The sequence below is a fragment of the Sinohyriopsis cumingii genome, chromosome 19 (genome assembly GCF_028554795.1).
Source record: "Sinohyriopsis cumingii isolate HCF-2022 chromosome 19, ASM2855479v2, whole genome shotgun sequence".
NCBI classification, from domain to species: Eukaryota; Metazoa; Mollusca; class Bivalvia; order Unionida; family Unionidae; genus Sinohyriopsis; species Sinohyriopsis cumingii.
In genome coordinates, this window is record NC_142979.1 from 7,773,175 (window position 1) to 7,790,917 (window position 17,743).

At 34.6% G+C, this 17,743-nt stretch overlaps 1 protein-coding gene, 1 long non-coding RNA gene and 1 other non-coding gene across 12 annotated transcripts in view; 2 read left to right on the forward strand and 1 right to left on the reverse strand.

Moving 5' to 3' along the window:
• LOC149775107 (RIMS-binding protein 2-like) overlaps window positions 1-17,743 on the forward strand; it is a 381,635-nt gene that overhangs the window by 22,639 nt on the left and 341,253 nt on the right. The gene's annotated exons all lie outside the window — the stretch shown is intronic.
• LOC149775108 (uncharacterized) overlaps window positions 1-17,743 on the reverse strand; it is a 30,697-nt gene that overhangs the window by 8,251 nt on the left and 4,703 nt on the right. Inside the window, exons 1-2 of one of the 3 annotated variants that reach the window (XR_016416472.1) lie at window positions 13,357-13,459; window positions 1,439-1,547 (exon numbers count right to left, since the gene is read on the reverse strand). This is a non-coding gene — a long non-coding RNA (uncharacterized LOC149775108). Of the gene's footprint in view, window positions 1-1,438; window positions 1,548-11,555; window positions 11,643-13,356; window positions 13,460-17,743 lie in introns of those variants that run through there. The other 2 variants (XR_016416471.1, XR_016416470.1) reach the window with 2 other exon arrangements.
• LOC149775109 (small nucleolar RNA SNORD78) lies at window positions 15,038-15,107 on the forward strand. The gene has a single exon (XR_016416632.1). It is a non-coding gene; the product is annotated as a small nucleolar RNA SNORD78 (small nucleolar RNA).

Below are 17,743 nucleotides of genomic sequence, written 5' to 3' on the forward strand. Positions count from 1 at the left end.
CACTTTAGTGTATCATGCATGACCATGATGCTACAGAGCTCGGCAGTAGGCTACTACATCCTGCCACGTTAAGTCATTGCTAGGGGTTAATGTGTTAAAAATTCTATAGTAGAAGTCATCTTTTCCTGTTCTTATAAGATGCAGTATTGAATGAAATGATTTTGTTTGTGATGGACCAGGTCTGAGTCATATTTCACTTCAATGGACCAGGTCTGAGTCATATTTCGCTTTGATGGACCAGGTCTGAATCATATTTTGCTTTGATGGACCGGGTCTGAGTCATATTTCACTTTCGATTGATCTTCAACATTATGTTTTTCACTTGTTTTTATCAAGGATCATGAGTAAATTTTATCAAGGATCATGGGTAAATTTTATCAAGGATCATGGGTGAATTTTATTAAGGAATTCTGTTGATAGCAATTCAGTGGTTATGATCATAAAAAATTAGCACCAGAATTTATCACAGAGCATTAAACATCCATTTGTAGCTTTCCACCAATGTCTTTGAAAGGAAAATCGACTCAAAAGTTGACGTTTATTTTGATTATCAGTTCTTTGGGTGAGACGAATGTTATGAAATCAAGGCAAGGTGAAGTAACTTCCCTTTTCCAAGTATATTTAGGCAACATGACAGACTCAAGGGTGACTATTTGAACAGAATCTCACGCACGTTTGGATTCTGCTTGTACATTAAAAAGTTAGATGCATCGTCATGGCACATCGTTTTTGACAATGTATTAAACTCATTTATTCTTTTTTTGTAAAGGATTCTACATTTGATTACCTTTTTATGAATTCGTACATCATCTTTATCTGTTAGATTTCAGAGGATGATGGATTTCCTTTCATTTGGAAAGATGTATCTTCTAAAGATTTTAGCAATTTTTGACTATAGTTATGGTGCAGAACTTCTGCTCGGCACTACATTGCTTGGATTGTGCTGATGTGCTGTTAAAACCTATGGATACATATACATTGCCAATAGGATAGAGCCGGTACTAGCAGGAGTGTACAAGTGCAGGTCAAGTACCTAAGTCATGATCACTTCACCATTAAATACCATTCCCTGGTCTCAAGATGTTATCTTTCCACTTAATGACAGAATGTTGTGCTAATATTTGCAGGACAGTTTTTACTTTGGATGTCAAGGAAGGTTATTAGCACAAAGTATATCGCCAGATTTGAAGACTCTAACCCCTTATACTGATAAGTTTAAATAGAATGTTAGTATGTGTCCATGAAAGTTTGGGCAATATTTTACATGTAGTAGAATGACAGGTATTTAGAAATTTATTTATTTATTTCTTTATAGCTTTTAAAGAGTGATATAATGGCAGTAAAGTTCAGGTAACATTTAAGGATGATTGCTTGTGAAATATTCAAAATAATTGATATTTTTATTTAAGCTAAAGGTCCAAAACAATTCAAAACTCACTGAATCGTTGTAATGGGTAGCGAGCATTTTTTTAGCTGCTGCAGGTTGAATGGCCATCGCACAAATCAAATACTTCCGTCAAAATTCTCAGCCTTTTTTCTTTTTAGAACTGGAAAAGAAACAAATTAAGAAGATTTTTATGTTGGAGTTTGATTCCAGTTCTGACAAATATACACAACAAAACAAATCCACCATGAATTTCTTGCATACATGAAATGGACAAACACATTAATCCTTGGCATGGATCACAACAAATGACCACACTGGTCAAAGAAACCAGCCATATCGTGTGTGATGCCTGAGGATAGGAGTACAGGCCAGATTTTCTTAAATAAAGATCAAGGAAACAGAAATCGAAACAATTACAGCACCATCATAAGAAAGAGGAACCCTAATTAAAAAAATACCTTCAATAAAGCATGGCATGTCATTGATTAGAAGCATGTCATGTCATTGATTAAAAGCATTGTCATGTCATTGATTAGAAGCATTGTCATGTCATTGATTAGAAGCATTGTCATGCCATTGATTAGAAGCATTGTCGTGTCATTGATTAGAAGCATGTCACGTCATTGATTAGAAGCATTGTTGTGTCATTGATTAGAAGCATGTCATGACATTGATTGGAAGCATTGTCATGTCATTGATTAGAAGCATTGTCATGTCATTGATTAGAAGCATGTCATGTCATTGATTAGAAGCATTGTCATGTCATTGATTAGAAGCATTGTTATGTCATTGATTGGAAGCATTGTTGTGTCATTGATTAGAAGCAATTTTGTGTCATTGATTAGAGGCATGTCATGTGATTGATTAGAAGTATTGTCATGTCATTGATTAGAAGCATTGTTGTGTCATTGATTAGAAGCATGTCATGTAATTGATTAGAAGCATTGTTGTGTCATTAATTAGAAGCATGTCATGTTCTTCATTGTTAGCATTTCATGTCATTTATTAGAGGCATTGTCATGTCATTGATTAGAAGCATGTCATGTCATTGATCAGAAGCATTGTCATGTCATTGATTAGAAGCATTGTTGTGTCATTGATTAGAAGCATTGTCATGTCATTGATTAGAAGCATGTCATGTCATTGATTAGAAGCATTGTTATGTCATTGATAAGAAGCATTGTCATGTCATTGATTAGAAGCATTGTTGTGTCATTGATTAGAAGCATTGTCATGTCATTGATTGGAAGCATTGTTGTGTCATTGATTAGAAGCATGTCATGTCATTGATTAGAAGCATTGTCATGTCATTGATTAGAAGCTTATCACATCATTGATTAGAAGCATTGTTGTGTCATTGATTAGAAGCATTGTCGTGTCATTGATTAGAAAGCATTGTCATGTTATTGATAAATTTAATCTCATTGATTAGAAGCATTGTCATGTCATTGATTAGAAGCATTGTTGTGTCATTGATTAGAAGCATTGTCATGTCATTGATTAGAAGCATTGTCATGTCATTGATTCGAAGCATTGTCATGTCATTGATTAGAAGCGTGTCATGTCATTGATTAGAAGCATTGTTGTCATTGATTAGAAGCATTGTGTCATTGACTAGAAGAATGTCACGTCATTGATTAGAAGCATTGTTGTTTCATTGATTACAAGCATGTCATGTCATTGATTAGAAGCATTGTTGTGTCATTGATTACAAGTATGTCATGTCATTGATTAAAAGCATTGTCATGTTATTGATTAATAGCATGTCATGTTATTGATTAGAAGCATGTTATGTCATTGATTAGAAGCATTGTCATGTCATTGATTAGAAGCAATGTCATGTCATTGATTGGAAGCATTGTTCTGTCAATGATTAGAAGCATTGTTGTTTCATTGATTAGAAGCATTGTCGTGTCATTGATTAGAAGCATGTCATGTCATTGATTAGAAGCATTGTTGTGTCATTGATTAGAAGCATTGTTGTGTCATTGATTAGAAGCATGTCATGTCATTGATTAGAAGCATTGTAATGTCATTGATTAGAAGCATTGTCGTGTCATTGATTAGAAGCATGTCATATCATTGATTAGAAGCATTGTCGTGTCATTGATTAGAAGCATGTCACGTCACTGATTAGAAGCAGTGTTGTTTCATTGATTAGAAGCATTGTTGTGTCATTGATTAGAAGCATGTCATGTCATTGATTAGAAGCATTGTTGTGTCATTGATTAGAAGCATGTCATGTCATTGATTAGAAGCATTGTCATGTCATTGATTAGAAGCAATGTCATGTCATTGATTGGAAGCATTGTCATGTCACTGATTAGAAGCATTGTCATGTCATTGATTAGAAGCATTTTTGTGTCATTGATAGGAGCATGTGATGTCATTGATTAGAAGCATGTCACATTATTGATTAGAAGCATTGTTGTGTCATTGATTAGAAGCATTGTTGTGTCATTTTTTAGAAGCATTGTTGTGTCATTGATTAGAAGCATGTCATGTCATTGATTAGAAGCATTGTCATGTCATTGATTAGAAGCATTGTCATGTCATTGATTGGAATCATTGTCATGTCATTGATTAGAAGCATTGTCATGTCATTGATTAGAAGCATTTTTGTGTCATTGATTAGAAGCATGTCATGTCATTGATTAGAAGCATTGTCATGTTATCGATTGGAAGCAATGTCATGTCACTGATTGGAAGCATTGTCATGTCATTGATTAGAAGCATTGTCATGTCATTGATTGGAAGCATTGTCATGTCACTGATTGGAAGCATTGTCATGTCATTGATTAGAAGCATTGTCATGTCATTGATTAGAAGCATTTTTGTGTCATTGATTAGAAGCATGTCATGTCATTGATTAGAAGCATTGTCGTGTCATTGATTAGAAGCATGGCACATTATTGATTAGAAGCATTGTTGTGTCATTGATTAGAAGCATTTGTCATGTCATTGATTAGAAGCAATGTTGTGTCATTGATTAGAAGCATGTCATGTCATTGATTAGAAGCATTGTCATGTCATTGATTGGAAGCATTGTCATGTCATTGATTAGAAGCATTGTCATGTCATTGATTAGAAGCATTGTCGTGTCATTGATTAGAAGCATGTCACATTATTGATTAGAAGCATTGTTGTGTCATTGATTAGAAGCATTGTTGTGTCATTGATTAGAAGCATGTCATGTCATTGATTAGAAGCATTGTCATGTTATTGATTAGAAGCATTGTCATGTTATTGATTAGAAGCATTGTCATGTCGTTGATTAGAAAAACTCATAATTTTTTGAAAATGTTCCTAATTTTTTCAAAGGAAATATAAAATGTTCAAAACTGAAAAAAAATATATGACTTTTTAAATTTGGAATTTGTTTTGCATGTATTTCCCACAAGAAAATGAATAGTTAAATAAAATGGAATAAAAATTGGTTGATCAATTGACAGGGGTAGTTACCACATGGAACAGCATATTATTAATATTTTTCTTCTTCATTTGTGTCTATTTATGCAGGTTAAAATTGTGTCATATCCGGAGAAGTTCAGTTATACATGAAACTGTGGTCCCCTTCTAATAAGGCCTCCTCTATGCAAAGAAAATGTGGCCTTAACTCCCCAAGTAGTTACCAGATGGAGTAGCATCTCTTTGCTGTAGAAATATAGAATCTAAGTTGGGGTTTTAACTTAGACAAGGAAATCCCAGTCAAGGGGTTAAATTATTTGTCTCCTCATGAGGCTTGCCAACATAATGTAACTCCATGACTGGGATTTCCTTGTCTCGGTCCAAACCCCAACTTAGATTATTTTTCTCACCCAATATTTTCCTTTAAAGTAAAAAGACCTCTTTGCTAGTGTAATATAGTTCACATGCAAATGTTTACATGTGGCTCATTAATACAAATATGTTAATGAGGGCTGTGGTGTGACCATTGCATCTGAAGTACAAATTTTATGCACATGAGCAAAGAAAAATAACAACATAAAGCATCGCATAGTAATGAGGTATTATCACATTTAATATATAGATGATATATGAAATTGACAATAAAAAATTATTATTTATTTCAAGAAACTTTTTCATTTTCATCAGTTCCAATTTTGAAAAGTTATATTGTAAATAATGAAATGATACTGGGTACTCAGCTCTACTGTAGTTATACTTAGTACAAGCTGTAAGGAAGAGTAACATGTTGCATTAGATTATTCATGGGTAATTAGAGATCTGTGTCACTATCATATAGAACTCCTTTTCTTTGGAGGACGTGAAACTGTTTGTGACATACTTGTGTTGTCCTTAATATTGATTGTAAAATTACCCTGGTGTATAAAAGACCCTCCAAATACGGACCCTAGTGGATAACCGCGTGCTAAACTTTCAAGTTCACGGATTCTTTGAAAATGTATTTTTCTGTCTTGGAAATATGGCAAGTGCTACTGTGAAATTTGCTTATAGATTAATGTGTTGATGGATAAATGATTCCTTCTGGCTGATAAGAGCAATATTTGTCATTAAATATTGTAGGCATATTTATGATTCAGCTGGGGCACAATGGAGATGCTTAACAAAAATAGAATAAAGCATGTTTGACATAACACATTTCTGACTGTTACTATGTTTCCTGTAGTTCTAAAGAGAGTTGGGAGGCTATGAAGTGTATAGGTCTATAGTCTATGTGCATGGATCAGTGTTTTCTGTCATAGTTCATTTCACACAGCATTGGGAATTTTATCCTATCTGTAGCAGTTATTTTTTCAGGTCAGTGTCATTAAATGTAGCTAACAGGTATAATTTGTTTCACATGAAGTATTTAAAATTAGCTAGGTAGCCTCAGCATATAGGATAAAATTGACCTTGCTGTGTGTTAACAAACTAGCATAATACCAAAAATCTCAGCATCGTATGTGTGTTTGTCTTTGTCTCTCTCGAAATGTTTTTGTATGGTGTGTTCTCAAAGATGGATTGACATTAAGTTACTATGTTTTTGTTATATATTTGTTGTTGTTGTTTGATTGTAGAACAACTTTGTTAGGCACAGCAGAAGAGAAGAAGGGTTTCTTTTTTAAAAAGTATTTCTGAGCACGTGGACACCTTGACTGAGACAATTGGTCTGAGATGATTAGACTGAGATAAGAAAAGTAAGAAAGCTAAATTATTTAAGTTACAGTGATAGTCATCTCACATCTCATACAAATGAGTTAGCCCTGATAGCCTTCTGCAATGAAAATGTGGTCTTCTATTAGGGGTGTCCCTTCGCAAGTACAATGAAATATTTTAAATAATTAATACACTCTTGGTTTTGAAATGGTGGCCTTATAATAAGGGTGGCTTTTTATTGGCAGGGGCTACATAAAAGGGAGACCACTGTACTTTTGCAGTTTTGATCTGTCAACATTTTCTTATTGAGTGACTGTTTGTTATAGTATTGACAATTCTCAGGTAAAATGAATTATACATAAATGTGTAAAATGGGCAACAGAATTATTTTCACAAATGTAGTGATGGTTTATCAGTCTAAAATCAATAGGAAAGGTAGACTGCCATATGGTAGATAAGTCAGTGTATGGGCTTCTTGGGTCAACAGTGTTTGGGACATGTATTGTCTGTTAGCCTATACATTCTATCATGGAACTGTCCTTGAATTTCATTTTTAAAAATGACTTTGTTCTTAGGTCCCCTGCATTTTCTATTGGTTCTGTGTTCAGGCTGGAATAATTGGCTATTGTTGGGGAGAAGTCAAGTAGAAGAAAAATCAGAGGACAAATGTGTATACTTGAAGGTGAACAACCGTTACATGTTCATCAGTTAATTGGTGTTGGACTAATTACATTCTCAATGGCTTCTTGATTTGGAATGGCAAATCAAAATGAAGATAATAAGGTAATATAATCACTTGTTTTTTTGCTTTCAACAGCTGTCTTAAGATCAAAGAAATTTTAACTGCATGAGTGAAGGAGGTCAGTAACACAATGGCTTATGGTAATTATTTTGAGAGTCAAAACATTCTCTTTCACTCATATAAATATGCAGCCCGACTTGCCCAGGCAAGAGGAATTTTTAAGGGATTTCATACAAAGAAAATCTCCATTTATGATCAAGATTTACTTTTTTGCTAATAAAGTCACATGCATTCCATTGAATCACATAGAATGTGTGTTAGTTGAATGTGGGTGAATGCCAATAAATTGATATGTATGTAGGACTCATTTTTGAGGCAAAGGGTCACACACACACACACACACACATACACACACACATATATATATATATATATATATATATATATATATATATATATATATATATATATATATATATAACACCTATCTTAAGTAAACCATCTATTGACAGAGAAAAAAGTTTCCTTTCAAAGAAGGTGTCTGCTTTTGGATTTGGATTTGGATTTGCATTTTTTTTTAAATGTAGCTTTAACAATGTTTCAGTCCTATCACTACGATGTCTGCAGTGTGACAGTTTATAGTGATGTCTAGCACTGGGGCATCATGCCTCCGACGTGTAGCATGATGTCCCACCCAGTCACATTATCCTGACATCAGGCCAACCAGCCCAAACACTAATCTCTTAATGCTGAGCGCCAAGCGAGGCAGCTGTTAGTACCATTTTTGTAAGTCTTTGGTATGACTCGGCAGGGGATCTAACCCACGACCTCCCGCATCCAAGGCAGATACTCTAACCACTAGGCCACTGGAGCAGTCTGAAGGTGTCTGCTTAATACAGGGTTATTCCTGAAGCAATAATATGAAAGGGATCATGAAATGTTGGCTGTTTAAGAAAGGTGATTGCCTAATAGAGATGACCTTTCAGACAGGTTTCACTGGATAGAAAGGTAACAATATGCATTTGTATACTTGTAAAATTCTTCCAGTCGAACAAATTTGGTTTTTACTTTATTGTTTTTAACACATTATTAGCCATGTCATGCCAAGGTCATGGGGTCTAAGTGTCTTTCACAACGACACATTGAGGCAGCTGATTAGAAACTAAGTCTGACACCCACCATCTGAGCTATAACAGCTTTTGTAACAGATAGGGAAAATAATAGTTTACAGAGAATTTACTTGTACATTTATTATCAAGAAATATTCTTCCAAAACACAAAAAACATTATCAGCAGTATTGGGTTCAAAATCAGAATGATATTAATATAGAACATTTTCAAGTTTATAATTTTCACACGTTATACAACATGATAATGTTCCTTCACAGCTCTGCTTGGCGGTCAATGGCCCCTGTTGGGTCGCTATATTATTTATAGGTAAATAGTATGGCGGCATGCTTGATCTCCACCTCGTTAATAATTTATCTGACATAATGGTGGCAGGCCCAATAATGTCAGATAAATTAAAAACGAGATGCAGAACAGCTTGTTTGTCTAATGGTATGGTTGCTTAGTAACACATTGCAGGACAATCTCAGTTTGATTACCGGTAATTCTTGCTGTGCATTAAAAGTATTCATTGCAGCTCTAAAGTCATATTTCTCTGTTAGCAAACTCCACTTTGTTGAGCATTTCAGGAAAAAATGTATTTCACGATCAATTCCACTGCACAAATATCATTTTCTAATTGTTGTTCTACAAACAGTTGCCTAGTTGAAATTAAATAACTAACTGTATAACAGCTACAGTCTTTAAGAGTTGCTATGAGCAATCAGTTTCATTCTTTCAAACATTACTTTTGCAAAATTATTTTTGGGGTATGACAAATGTCAGCCATAGGATAACGGTCAGTGTATGATTGATGTCAGCCATATGATATGGTATCGTCAGTATATGATCAATGTTAGCCATATTATATGGTATCGTCAGTATATGATCAGTGTCAGCCATATGATACGGTATCGTCAGTATATGATCAGTGTCAACCATATGATATGGTATTGTCAGTATATGATCCATGTCAGCGATATGATATGGTTAATATATAATCTATGTCAGCCATATTATATGGTATTGTCAGTATATGATCTATGTCAGCGATATGATATGGTTAATATATGATCTATGTCAGCCATATTATATGGTATCGTCAGTATATGATCTATGTCAGCCATATTATATGGTATTGTCAGTATATGATCTATGTCAGCGATATGATACGGTTAATATATGATCTATGTCAGCGATATTATATGGTATTGTCAGTATATGATCTATGTCAGCCATATTATATGGTATTGTCAGTATATGATATTATATGGTATTGTCAGTATATGATCTATGTCAGCCATATTATATGGTATTGTCAGTATATGATCTATGTCAGCCATAGGATAACGGTCAGTGTATGATTGATGTCAGCCATATTATATGGTATTGTCAGTATATGATCTATGTCAGCGATATGATATGGTTAATATATGATCTGTGTCAGCCATATTATATAGTATTGTCAGTATATGATTAATGTCAGCCATATTATATGGTATTGTCAGTATATGATATTATATGGTATTGTCAGTATATGATCAGTGTCAGCCATATGATATGGTATTGGCAGTATATGATTAATGTCAGCCATATTATATGGTATTGCCAGTATATGATCTATGTCAGCGATATGATATGGTTAATATATGATCTGTGTCAGCCATATTATATGGTATTGTCAGTTTATGATTAATGTCAGCCATATTATATGGTATTGCCAGTATATGATCAGTGTCAGCCATATGATATGGTATTGGCAGTATATGATCTATGTCAGCCATATTATATGGTATTGCCAGTATATGATCAGTGTCAGCCATATGATATGGTATTGGCAGTATATGATCTATGTCAGCCATATTATATGGTATTGCCAGTATATGATCTATGTCAGCAATATGATATGGTATTGTCAGTATATGATCTATGTCAGCGATATGATACGGTTAATATATGATCTATGTCAGCCATATTATATGGTATCGTCAGTATATGATCTATGTCAGCCATATTATATGGTATTGTCAGTATATGATCAGTGTCAGCCATATGATATGGTATTGGCAGTATATGATCTATGTCAGCCATATTATATGGTATTGTCAGTATATGATCTATGTCAGCGATATGATATGGTATTGTCAGTATATGATTTATGTCAGCGATATGATACGGTTAATATATGATCTATGTCAGCGATATTATATGGTATTGTCAGTATATGATCTATGTCAGCGATATGATACGGTTAATATATGATCTATGTCAGCCATATTATATGGTATCGTCAGTATATGATCAGTGTCAGCCATATGATACGGTTACTTTATCATCAGTGTCAGCCATATTATATGGTATTGTCAGAATATGATCTATGTCAGCCATATTATATGGTATCGTCAGTATATGATCAGTGTCAGCCATATGATACGGTTACTTTATGATCAGTGTCAGCCATATGATATGGTATTGGCAGTATATGATCAGTGTCGGCCATATTATACAGTATCGTCAGTATATGATCAATGCCGGTTATATGATACGGTATCGGAAGTATATGATCAGTGCCAGCCATATTATACGGTATTGTCAGTATATGATCAGTGTCAGCCATATGATACAGTATCATCACTATATGATCAATGTCGGCCATATTATACAGTATCGTCAGTATATTATGAATGCCGGCCATATGATATGGTATCATCAGTATATGATCAATGTCAGCCATATGATATGGTATCATCACTATATGATCAATGTTGGCCATATTATACAGTATCGTCTGTATATGATCAGTGTCAGCCATATGATACGGTATTGGCAGTCTGTGATCAGTGTTGGCCATATTATACGGCATCGTCATTATATCATCAGTGTCAACCATATTATACAGTATCGGCAGTATATGATCAGTGTCGGCCATATTATACAGAATCGTCATTATATGATCAGTGTCAGTCATACAATATGGTCAGTAGATCCAGATATGATGTTACTTTCGACCAAATCATACATTCAACTCTGACCATTTCAGAGCTATGTGTTGTAAAGATATAAGATCAAGCAGAAAATGGTCTTTGGGACCAATTCTTATATTGCTATGCATAAAATGAAACAGATGTCAGATAATCAATGATTTGCGTAGGAATAAACCCCAGTGATATCTATTTAATGGGATCAATTTTGAAATGTAATTTTACATTAAATGCTTACCAGTAATTAAATCCTTGAATTGAATCACAGAAGAATTTTTCTCTGATGTTGGATGTTTTGCTAACAATTTTGCAGGCATGGTATGTGCTGGTGTGTTTTTTTTGCATAAATTAATAAAACACTTGCCATCTGTTACATGTTTTGAGATATGTAATTGATGTTCATTGCATCAAATGTACATTGACTACAACAATAATCTGGGGGTGTATGTATACATGTCTATATGTATATATGTATTATGTCTGTCTGTTATGTTTGTGTGTGTGTGTGTGTGTGTGTGTGTGATATGGATTATTTTAGTCAACATAGCTTAACAATTTTTCAGTCATATTGCTACGATGCCTGCAGTGTAGCAGTTTATAGTGATGTCTAGGACTGGGGCATCATGCCTCTGACACGTAGCATGATGTCCCACCCAGTCACATTATCCTAACACCAGGCCAACTAGTCCCAACACTAACCTCTTAATGCTAAGCGCCTAGCGAGGCAGCTGTTATTACCATTCTTATAAGTCTTTGTTATGACTTGGCCGGGGATCGAATCTGCAACCTCCTACATCTGAGCCAGACACTCTAACCACTAGGCCACTGGAGTGGTGTATGTATGTATATGTGTGTATGTATGTATGTATGTATGTATGTATGTGTGTGTGTGTGCACAATGCTGGCAATATCAAGCCAAGTAAGTTTATGTGTCCATGTAAAAGCATACAAAAAAAAGATAAAAGCAAAGACAGTGCGGAAAATCCTTAAAAGTCAGACTGGTATAAACTACATTCTGTATTCAGAAATTCAAAACTTTGTCAGCAGAAACATCATCCTGAGAACTATCAAAGGGCAAAGATGTATTTCCATTGGTTGTCTTATAATATGCTTGAAGATACACTGGGTATATTTTACATTCTCCAGGCTGCTAGGGTAGGTGTAAATGAAAAAGTACAGTCAAGCACCATTTCTCCATATACCCCACCTCCTCATTTGTCAGTAGCATTTACTTTTGCCTAAAGAAAATTAGGACAATAATTGTATTTGAGTTTGTGTCCCAGTAGAATGAATGTTACATGTATATGTACAATCCACAGTGGAAACAGCTGCACAGTTTTCAAGATGGCTGCATATATGTTGTATAGATCAATCAATGATAGCCCCAAGGCATGGAATGTGTAGCATTTTGTTATGGAGTTGATGATACTGGTGTCACTGAAAACATTGACTCTAATTACACCTTGCTGTTCATATAGTAAACATCTATTGATTATTTGAAATGTTTGTAAAAAGAAAATGTCCACATTGGTGTGTATTTTTATGTGGAAAAAGCTGTTGAAATTATGTGTGAAATGAAGAGGTAAATGCATTTAGTTTGGATCATTATAAGTATGTGGCAAACTGAAATACATTGTCGTTGTTGTTGTTGTTGTAGGGTTTAATGCCATTTATCAGCACATGATAGGCTATGCATGGCGGCCAGTATTAATGGTGGAGGAAGAACCCGGGAAAACCCCGGAAAGAACCACTGACCCACGAAAAGCTACTGGCAAGCTTTCTCACATACCCACATTAGCTGAATCCGAGACTCGAACCCATGCAGACAAAGGTGAGATGGCAGTTATCCATAACAGAGAGCGCTTCAGACCACTCGGCCACTCGGGGCCCCAGAATACATTGTAGTTTTTCATTTAGCTGGAATTGGAAAAATGAAAAAGTGCACAGGATAATGCATAATGCAGCAGGTGTGCTTATGCACCAGGTTGCAATTGCATGTAACATTAAGTTATGTATAATGAAATACTGATCACACTGACCTTTTATGCAGATATTTATTGTTTTCAGGAACATTGATTTAAAGTCACTTCCAGCTCCTCATTCATCCTTGTGGGACCCAAAGTTTGTAAACGTCACCATCGCTCTTGTAGTCTTTCCAGTCTGTCCAGCATGTGACTACATTCTGCATTTAATATCATTTGAATTCATCTCATTTTTGATGTACCAATGTTTTTTTAATTAAATTGTATCGATTATTTTAGGAATAAGTGTGCAACATGCCTAATAATTATGTACATGTTTGCTGTGTTTTATTCTTTAATCACAAACAGGTATACAGTTACTGAACAGACACAAAAAGTGAGATGGAAAGACAATGTACATACATACCATTTTGTATGATTTTCTTTAAAACAGCATGGAACAATAAATAATTAGCTTTTTTTATTAAAAAAATCTCATTATGTAATACCTCTCAGATAGTAGGAATATGTTTATTTTTATAACAATTATGGCATTTTACAACCATGGATTTACATCTACAGTATATTTACCAAACATGCTCAAGATCAGATCAAAAATAGTTTCTAGAGTTGTAACATGCTCTGCGAATCACATGCAAGATTACTTCATTAAGTATCCAGGCTCAGCCAATTGGATGCAAGATTACTTCATTAAATATCTATGCTCAGCCAATCAGATGCTAGATTACTTCATTAAGTATCTATGCTCAGCCAATCAGATGCAAGATTACTTCATTAAGTATCCATGATCAGCCAGTCAGATGCAAGATTACTTCATTAAGTATCCATGCTCAGCCAATCGGATGCAAGATTAATTCATTATGTATCCCTGGCCAAGTCATACCAAATTGGTACTAACAGCTTCCTCGCTCGGCGCTCAGCATTAAGAGGTTAATGTTTGGACTGGTTCTCTATAGACATTGGTATAAAACCTGAATACTGTACAAAACAGATGCCCAAATGAGGGTCAGCCCTCCAGTAAAACTAGAATTTCTAGAACATCGTAGAAGCTATTTACGTCTAAAGTCACACAGTCCCAGTCAGCCTCGATTTGACTATTACCACTCACACATTAAGAATGAAGTTTAAAAAAAGAAGTTGTTTCTTGATTCTCAATCAAGTTTAGGAACTAGGTCAGCAAAAAGATACAAAGTTCTATTTTTAGGAGTTTTCGACTAAACAGTCGAAATATCAAATTCCAGTAAACAAACTTACATTTTTTAAACATGTAATAAAAAAAAAGATTTAAAACTTAGACAGGTAAATTAAATCAAATATAAATTAAATGAAATATACAAAACCACAGACAACAGATGATATTTAGGGCCACATCATAAACTCACATGGCCTATTATGGCCAAGTGAAGTACAGTTAGAAGTTATATATGATTTCTGTTGGTTTAGTGCTTTACAGCACATCAACACAAGTAGGTTATTTAGTGCTAAGCCAACTGGACTAAAGTCTATTGCCCAAAGACAAACCACGGTAGCTGACCCAGGCTGCTCCCAATGGTAGGACTTGAACCTGCAACCTTTTGGTTGCAAGTCTGCTATGCTAACCATTGAGCAACTGCGGCACCCAAGTGGTGTTTGGTATTTCTGAATTACACTGCAGTAGGATTTGAGTTAATTCATTGATATGGACTGGATTTGGCTGAGGCACCAAAAAATCTGGAGACAACTAAGCAATGAAGTCCATTTGTAATGATGTTATCCAAAGTTTCCTGACCTGCCTGAATTAAGATGTAGACATTTTTCTCCATGAAAAATATGCCTGTGATAGTTAGAATACTGTTGAATATGTAAGGTACTGATGTTATGTTTATTATAAAAAGAATGATATTTTTTTTTTATTTGGGAGCAAGTAGAAAATCATGGCTGGCTAGAGGACAATTGGAGGTCCTGTCTTCAAGGTTAAGGTCACAGCTTAATATTGGACATATTTATCACACTTTCTTTTTGACTCCCCAACTTGAAAGCTGTTTGAGATTAATGGAGGAAACTTTGTATACTTATAGATTGTCACTAGAAGGTGTGACACATCACATTGGTGGGGGGGGGGTACTATAAACCACAAGGTGAAGGTCATGGCTTAATATTTTAATTTTCCATCTAGTTTTTACTCAATAACTTTATAACCATTGAAAATTAATGTAATTTGTAGATTCACCATTACACAGTATGTGAAGTATCACATTGGGGTTTCTGTCTTGAAGGTCAAGGTTATGGCTCATTATTATAATTTTTTCATCTCATGCTATTTGATAATTTCAGAGCCTTTTGAAGGGGTGACTAGAACTATTTGAGATTGAAGAATACAAGTACATATATGTCATCATTAACATATGGGTTGTACATCATTTTGGGGTTCTTCAAGGTCAATGTCATGGTGTTATATGTTAATTTTTTTCCATAATTCTTATCTTTTAACACTATTATTACAGCCATTTAAGATGAAGGAATGAAACTTGGTATAGCTATATGTCATCACTAAAATGTGTGTCACATACCAAACTGGTTGTCTTAATGTCAAGGTCAGGTCACAGGCCAGTATTTTAGGTTTGTCACATTTGCTCTCTGGCTTTCTAACTTAAGACATGCTTATGACAAATGGATGAAGTTGGTTATACTAATATAGTGCCATTATAGATAAGATGTAGGGCCTGTTTGGGGTCTTGTCCTATGGGTCAAGGTCATATGTCAGTATTTTGAGGTTGTTCTTTTTATGATTTATATCATTTACATTTTATTTGAGGTACAGGGATGAACCATGGTACATTTGTGCTTCTCATTTTGATGGAGGGGTAGCATAGTTGGTATAATGAGTTCAACACCTGCTTAGGCAATCCTGGTTTGGTTGCTGTGGTGTACCCATGGGAAGGGCACTTAACTTCCCATTCCTTGACAGTTATATAAAATGTTTTGCCCTCTCTTCTAATAGTTTCATATTGTAACCATGTATGCAGTAAAGTGCATGCAATTCCTATTTGTTTTGTTGCCTAAATGAGAAACCAGGGGAAGTAACCTATGACAAAGACTATTTAGAATCACAGGTTTTGGATTGTTCAAAGTTTTTCCCATTTCATAAAAGAATAAAAAACAAAACAAAAATTAACTTTTGAAAATTTAAGAGGGATACACATCTGTTAAACATGATACAGAAAGATAATAAATAAATGATTCTAATAAATGATTTGTAATTTAAACTGAAGAAGAATATAAAATAGCAATAAAACAAGTAACACAGTCGAGTTAATAATAAGTCTGAATATATTATATTTCCAAGACTAGTTTGAAAAATACAAATCAGTTTCTGGGAATTTTTAAAAAGCAAATTTTGTCCTGGGGGAAAAAGTTCTACGGTTGGCACCCAAAACAGGGATTGTCAGCCTACTAGAAACTGATAATGTTTTAACCTGATTTAGGACCAATCCCTAGGGGCATGTATATTAGGAAAGAAGATAAATCAGACCAGTATTAATAAACAGTGTAACAACTATGGCCTTAAAGGTCATTCCACACCCACCCCAATCCCCCCTCACTCCAGTTTCAGTGCTCTGAATTTGCAGTCAAAAGCCGACATATCAGTTAGCCAGGTGGCTGGGTGGTATCAGGGTCTATCATTGGAGTAATGCTTGTAATTGGTACTATGTTGTCATTCTGAGCTGGAACAAAATCATTTTGGTTTTTGTTTCATGTATCAGATTGGGCATATTTTCTTCAAGGTTACCTTTGTTGAGGCACTATTTAGCTCTACAGTGCTGGTGTGCCAGATAATTCACAATTAATGAGTCAGTCATTCTTGAGGGTGAAGGTCACTGATCTTTTCTTTTTTCTTTAATAAAAAATAACCCCTTGTTCTGCACATTTCCTCAAATGCCCTCCGAGATTTGGACACGATGCATGGTTACTTTCCATGTTTGTATGTCATGGTTAGTATGAATTTAATTGATCTGAACTTGGTAAGCAGGAACAAAAATTAACAGAAATATTATTATACAAAATGCATTCTTTTAAAAACTTAAAAGATTTTTATTTTTTTACCATTTCATCCATATCTTTTATTTTGTATATCTTTCCAAAAATTATGGCACTTTTATTTCATATTTTGGTAGATTTTTTAAAATCAAATGTTCTTCATTTGTTCCCGTTTCATTTTGGAATATTACATTTAATTTGCACTTTATATTCAAGATTGTGCCAAAGTTCCATTAGACCGTCTCCAAAGTTCCATTAGACCGTCTCCAAAGCTCCATTAGACATTATCCAAAGTTCCATTAGACCTTCTCCAAAGTTCCATTAGACCTTCTCCAAAGTTCCATTAGACATTATTCAGTTCCATTAGACATTTTTCAAAGTTTCATTAGACCTAATCCAAAGTTCCATTAGACATTATCCAAAGTTC